The sequence below is a fragment of the Sipha flava genome, unplaced genomic scaffold (genome assembly GCF_003268045.1).
Source record: "Sipha flava isolate LNK unplaced genomic scaffold, YSA_version1 361_pilon_pilon, whole genome shotgun sequence".
Lineage (NCBI taxonomy): Eukaryota > Metazoa > Arthropoda > Insecta > Hemiptera > Aphididae > Sipha > Sipha flava.
In genome coordinates this window covers 176,804-184,777 of record NW_020273062.1, presented here as the reverse complement: position 1 = coordinate 184,777, position 7,974 = coordinate 176,804, and the positions used below count along the sequence as shown (strand labels likewise).

At 28.9% G+C, this 7,974-nt stretch overlaps 1 pseudogene; it reads right to left on the bottom strand.

The window, feature by feature from the left end:
* Window positions 1–620: 620 nt before the first annotated feature.
* LOC112687812 lies at window positions 621–4,804 on the bottom strand (annotated as a pseudogene).
* Window positions 4,805–7,974: the final 3,170 nt, after the last annotated feature.

Sequence of the window (7,974 nt, the reverse complement as noted above, 5' to 3'; positions counted from 1 at the left end):
CATATTCGGTACCATAATTCCTAAATTAATCATTCAAACAACTTCGAAAAAAAGACTTATATTTCTCTATTTCCGATATCCCTTCTCCTGTGCCTCCCCCCGAAAGGCTGAAAAGAAATTGGTGCCACGTTATTTTCTCCACTTAACCCCTACAAACGAATAATCAAACGCTCAAAGAAGTTTTATCAACGGGCGGTTTCTCTAACAACTCTAGTTGTTGATGTAAATGTCTTCTCTAATAATTTATCTTTACTGTACAGTGCAGTAAAGTACATACATTATTGTATGATATGAATATTTTATATTTAACAAAATAAATAGTAACAGATTTATAAAAAAGTTATTGTTGTACATCACATTATAATCATTTAACAAAAAAAAAAAAAAGTAGTTTTTATATAAAGTAGTAATTTTTATCTTTAACAATATAAATCTTTTTCAAAAGAATGAAATATAATAAAAAGAATAAATTTTAAAAAGCTGAAATTTATACAAATGGAACAATAATAATTAATAAAATAAATAGAATATCAACTTCAAAAAACAACAAGAAAAAAAATTAACAAAATGTTAATAAAAAATAAAAAATTAATAAAATAATCAAAAAACAACATTCATGGTCAATTTTGTTGCAAATAAGAAGAAATAGTTTTTTTCACGTCATTGATGATAACCAAACAATTAATAGCAATAATGTCTTTATAAATGAATTCATCTGAAACATAAAATCACATTTTAGTTATAGCTTTAAAATAATAAGAACTTACCCATAAGTTTATCGATCGGAAAAAAGGAAAGTAAGGATTGACCTTGCTTTTCAAGAATTTCTGTAATATTAAGATCCTTGATATGTTTTTTTACATATGACAAAATAGATATTAAATCATTTATATTTTTGCCATTAAATTTTGAACAAAATACAAAAGTATGACCCATTTCAACAGGTTTGATCACTCCGGTCTAAAAGAAATTGAAAATTAAAATTAAATACAAATTACACTGAAAAAATGAGAATAGATAATTTAAATATTCTAGTTCATAAATTATAAATACTTTAAGGAATATATTAACAAGCACATAGAAAACACCAACATTAACTTGAGAAAGTAATGGATATCCAATTAACAAAAAACTGTCAGAAGCTTTAAGTTCCTTTAATGATTCTAAAATTAAAGTTAGAGAGTCAAACTGATTTCTTCTATTGTTTAAACAATCATTGGCACAAATCGATGTTACATCACAAACAATCAATCGATCATGGATCGCTTGTTTTGGAATTTTAAGTCGAAAATATCTGTAATACATAAGAGAGAAAAATTAAATATTAATATGAAAAATAATATATAAAATAATATATTAATATTATATTCATACTTATTATTAAGTTGAAATATAATTTTATTTACATAGGTTGAAAAATTAAAAACTTACTCTCTACGCTTAATGGCGTCATCTGTTGGAACAGCAAACAATGATCTTGCTCGATTTTTGTAATCGATAAGTTCATTGGCACAAAACTTTGAGTTACAAATTATAGAAACAGGTTTACCCATTTGCATATTCAAACTCAACAAATCAATTTTGGCGTCCTATAAAAAAAAAAATAACAAATTATCATTTAGTTTTAAATAATATGAATATTATATAAATTATATAATTATATTATATTTAAATATATATACATAAGTTTTATAATTCTACTGACCTTTGCGGTAAACCACGATACTTCTTTATCATACTTCCTTGAAGTTTGCTTATAACTACTATAACAACTATCACTTGATCTTGAAGTAATTTAGCTTTATTTAATTCTCGGTATTCTACTCGACGCATTTTTTCGGTAAATGAACAATTCATATCTACCTTCATTGTCGAAACTTTCGGTAGACCGAACTGAATGGTCTATTCAATAATAAATAATTTTGTGTTAGTCATAATTTAATTTTTAAATGTTTCAACGTTAAATTAAAATAAAATATTTATTTTGAAATTTTGAGATTTAACTCCAAAAAGGCAATGCATAATAGGTAATATATCAACAAAAGTTAACTAAAAAAAAAATTAAATGCTATAAATCATACTTTAAGTTTCTTTAGTCCAACAATTTCCTGAGAAAGTTCAATTGGTTTTATTTAAAATCTATTGATATATATTTTAGCGACACAATACTGTAATGCTGTTAATGATTTAATATCATTTTCAGTTTTCTGGTAAAACCATTTTATGTTATTCTCTATAACTTGCATTAGAAATTCACTAAAATATTTGGAACACTTATATACAAATGACAAGAAATCTTTTGGCAACTCATTCAATGAAAACAAATAGTTATCAGACAGCGCTAAAATTATAAAACATAATTGTTATAAATTATAATTATATAATAATTTAATAACTTAATATTTAACAAAACTTACTACGATTAGAAGTTGAGAAAAATTTATGTATCAAAGGTTCTACGCATTGCAATCCCTTAAAACCTCGACAAACAACATATATCTCAGAATTTCCTTGTTTACTTATTAACTGTTTTTTATCTGTACCAAGTCAAAAGCACAACACAACAAATACATTTGACATAATGTATTACATTCAAAAATGGTAAACATTTTCAGAACAAATGTACCACCTGAAATAATAATTAATGTTAGTAAAAATATTATTAAACTATAAAATTAAAACTAATAAAAAATGTTAGTATTACCTTTTTCAAGTATCATTAGGGCGACCATTGTTTCGACTAACTGCACGCGCATGACTAGATCTTCTTGTTCATTCGGGTTATTTTGACAATCTATACTACTATCTATAATAAAAATTAAAGTGATGTTTTTCTTACCGTGCTTGCTTTTTTTCTAAAACGTTTTTTAACATGGGTGCAAAGATTCTTATTGAAAAATATCCCCTGTTTGATCCTTACCAAAAAACCAATGGCTCATTGTATGAAACATGAATCTATCATCGCTAATCATATCAGTACTACCATCACCGTTATGATACGGGTTCAAAGAAACACCGATACAATCCCACTAAAAAAAAAAAAAATTATAAGTTAGTAAACGAAAAAAATTAAAAAATAAGATCATCACTTACTTCAACATTAATATCTCTGTTACAAATAAAATGGTTTAAAACAGTAATAAACGCTCCTGGAGCTTCACAAAGATGAACACTACAGAATTTACCACCATCAATACTTTTTTGAGGTATAACATCATTATCATTTAATATTTCATAAAACTTCAACCAAGCTGTAGTCAATAACTCAGGACGCCCAGCTCCTCTAATTTAATATAGAACTTTATCGGCTGGACTAGTTTGTTTGGTATTTTTATGCCATTCGGTCAAGTTGAAATCATCAAATTTATCTTTGACAATATTTAATGATTTTTTTAAAGTGATAAAATCTGATAACTAAAAATAAATAAATAAATTATCATAATTCAATTTAACAAGTATATGACTGGGACTTCTATAATTTCTCCAAATAGTTAGGTAAGAAAATAATGGTGAGGAAGACTTGAGGATAGCTTATTTCTATAAAAAGTGTGTTATCCTTCTCTTAATTTTTTCAAAGTTTATCGTTTCATTTATTAAACACATAATTTTATGTCATTAAATTGAAAAATTGTTAATGATTCAAAATATAATTATACAAGTGGGTAAATAGTTTTTTCACAAGGATAATTAATAGGTAATAGTATAATCTACATAGGGATATATTTGAAGTCATAAACAGAAACACTGTACTATTTGCAAGCGTAGTATCATACCGAAATAAATTTGAATATAATAAAATATGTTGTACAATGCTATAGGAGGAATATCTTTATTTTTAAAGTTTGGTCACAAAAATGTGGCATGATAAGTTTAAATAAATTATATTGCATCTACAAATTTGATTGAAATTTAATTATACATTAGTTTTAAACAATAATAAATATTTATTTACCTCCAATTTCCTTCGACTCAGTATAGTGTTTGTTTTTGGAAGTTCCCACTTGTTGGACTTATCCATTGTAAACTTCTTTAAGAACAGTTGATCAACTTGATCGTATAGCGATCGTTTTCCACATGTGTTGTTGTGTGGTTTCCTTTTGGAAGATTTATCATATCCCGACCAACCCGACTTGGAGGACTGTTCCATACTATCTAGTCGTCTTTTCCTCGTTCTAGTAATGGATTGTGTAGCGGGGGCCTGGACAGCCACCCCCGCACCCTCGAGAGCGCTGGATGACGACCGGAGTGGGCCCGCTACGTTGGTTTCGGTTTTGACACCGAAACCATCCACTCCTACCGACCTCTGGGGTTACGAAGCCCCTGAGGTGGTACCAATAGTTGACTTTTGACAGTGCATATTGTGGTTTTTTAAGTGATTTTCTTCACTGCATTTAACCCTACTGCCAGGGGGTTTTTGATCAAGGTTTTCCTTCCTCTAGGACGGTTGCCTCCCGAGGCTGAAGACGACCCGTCCTATCCTTTGTTGAGGACCGCTTTGTCAGTCCTCAGTTCGTCGACCTGTCCAACATGGGAGACCCTGTTGGTAGTAAACTACCGTTAGCATAGCTCTCGGAACTGTTGAAGGACCCAAGCCCCCCTACCACGTCAAGGTGGGTCCTCGTGGGGGGGAAGGTTAGTCAAGACGTCAAGAAGTGTAAGAAAATATTTTATTTTTTTCTATACCTATATAAGGGGTAACCGCAAGTGACTGTCTCATAGCCATCCAAAACAAACCTGTAAAATATATTGCGAGCTGTTGAGTCCTTCTAGGCTATAACGAAACAAGTCCGACCGCCGACTGGTATTTTCACTGGGATGGAAGGGGGGTGAGACATCCCCCAAAGACCCTCTTTCGGAACGGCTCTGAATCGGACGTTTTCATCAATTCGACAATTCTCTAATCTTTTATTGTTCGGATTATTGAGAGTTTATTGTATTTCACACTGAGAAGTATTAATTAATCTTCATTAAAATTAGATAATTTTTAATATAATTTATAATGAAATGTAATCTAATATTTGCACGATTCATTTACAAATAATTCATAATTTTACTATCAAAGTCGTGAACATTTACGGCCACACTGCGTGCGCATTATCAATAAGTTGTTAACAATTTTATTTTTTCATTTGTCATTTTCGTACTTTACATATGAACTATAGAAAAAAAACGGAATTATCTATACAACCCAATCAATCAAATGATAATCAAACCTTTCTAATAAAAATAAAGAAGATACAATAATATAATACAATGTTATTTTGAAAAATGTAATAAAAAAGGTTTTAAAAAATATTTTCCAATTTATAATTTTTCGCTGTCAAATGAAGTTAAGGCGCCCGGTGCCAATGTCGATTTACCTTCAAAATTGCACTCTACGGAAATAGTGATCCTGTCCCGTAGAATTAACCAAATTGATATTTTTTTTTTACATTAATAGAGAGAAACATTCTACAGGCCGCATTGAACTCCGTTTTTTCAATATATATTCCCAACATTTATAATGAATCATTAAAAAAAAGTAAATTTTAAGCTTTTTTTTACGAGAATTTTTTTCACGATTTGAAATTGGAATTACAAAATCGGAGTTCAATGCGGCCTGTAGAATGTTATTGTTTATCAGTTAAAAAAAATTTTTTGTAAAAATATTGAATTTACAATGAGTGATCACTTTTCCCGTAAAGTAATATTTTTGTTCTTCAAACGACCAACTAAATATTTCGTTATTAGTTTGTCAGTGATATGTGCATGCGCGTACGTTCACGTTGTTCGTAGACACCCACCCAATTGTTCATTTAATCATTATAAGTGATACCTCGCAAACCGCGGGCCGCGGCACATTGTATTCCGCGTATTGATATCCACTACGAGTAGAAAAATAAATAATGTAATATTTTATTTTCAATTATTAACATTCCACGACGCGACGTTTTCGGGCTTGTAGATTAGTGAGTACATAGGACTATGCGATTGTTTCTATTAATCGATTCTTACACCAATTAATCGGCCGATTGTTTTTTCACCTAGTATTCACAACATTAATCGGTTAACCGACCAGAATCGTAATAAATGTAACCATTAATTATTCGATTTCATACTTAAACGGCTAAACATAATAATATGAAAAAAAAGAACCGAACGGAGACTCGCTCTAAACGGAGATGATTTGTTCGTCTAGAACAGGGGTGGGCAACTAGCATTTTTTATCATAGAATTAGTTATAATAATTTATTACTTTTTATTAATAAATAAAAATATTATATATTAATATAAATAATTTAAATTAGATGAAAACTTTAAAAGAAGTAAAATTTAACCATTTTTTTACCAATATTTTTTCACTATTTAAAATAGGAATTAAAAAAAATTGGAGTTCAATGCGAGCTGTATAATGTTGTTGTTTATCAATTTAAAAAAAAATTGTATAAAAATATTGAATTTACAATGAGTGATCACTATTTCCGTGAAGTAATATTTTCGTCCGTTTATTAACTGTCATTGATAAAATAATAGTTATAATATAATAAATAATTATAATACAATAAAATATTGAACTGAAATAAATATATAGGAAAGAAAGAAAAGCACACGCACTCGATAATAATCAAATTGAATACTGTCATTAGACAATTATTATCTTATCAGGTACTATCATTACGTGATCGAAGTTAGTGGAGGGGTTCACTCACACTAATAATCATTCTCACACATACTCGGTCGTGCCGCAGCGTTGACCCAACATGTGCATCGGGTTGCCAATGATTTGCTCCTTAATAAATAACCGGCACCGGGCCACTTAAATAATAAATTGTCTAATAATCCAGAAATAGTAAAATTGTATTCAGGATTGAATCTTCATAAAGCATAAGAGTCTAACAAAAATCATTAGTATTATAACTTTAGCCGTTGAAGTGAAAGAGCTAAGTTAATGAACAAATGTTGGCTAACTATAAAATCCAAAATATTAAAGCGATTAAGGCCCATTTAACTTTAATATAGCTTTGTTTATTTATTTATCGTAAGAATAGTGATATTCTAACATCTAAATAATAAATATTTTTCATAAATTGAATGAAATTAAAAACTGTACCAGAACAATAAAGTTGTATTAAATATTTCACACCAAACTCTATTATCCATTTTTTTTTTTCATAAGTGGAATATAACTCTAAATTAGACATTAAACCAGTGCAGAACTTTGTGTCTCTCGTAGAACGATAAATTCGGCTCTCTAAAATCAACTCAATGACCTCAATGGTTAATGGATCAGGTTAACGAGTCCTTAGTAATTTAAGGACCGTTAATATAGCTTTCTATATAATTCTCGTTGTTTTTTAACGGCAAGTTTGTACATTACCACACTAACTTTCACAGATATTATTCCACTCTTGACGATAACCGTGTAACATATCTACTTTAAGAGATATTGAGAAAAATTATCGTTCATGTGTATGAATCAATGTGTTCTCACTTTTCAACTTATGTCAACTATCAAGTATTACGAGTAAGTAATTGTAATCACTGTTGATTTTAATACAGTTTTTGATACATTAAATTTATATTATTATTATATGTCCGATGTATTTATAGTATAATTTTCAAATGTTGTTCGCCTACTTCACTATCTTGACTTAAATATTACATTATATGGTTTATAACAATTTCCATTATTTCTGGTTCACCTTCTGAAATTTTAAAGTTACATCAGATTATATAAATATAGATTCCCGAATATTTTCTTTTTTTACAAACTCATACAGGTTTTTTACAAGCGAAATTTCTATTTTTTGCCGATGATGAATTAAAATCTTTCTCGTACTTGACTCCACTTTTATATGGGTAAATTAGATATCTTTAGTAAATGGGCTTCTTCATTTTTACTTAGACATATTACAAAATTCAGTTAAATTCGGTCCACCCACTCCCATCCTAAGCTCGTATTTTCTTAATGAATTTCGATTTCAATGTGTATCC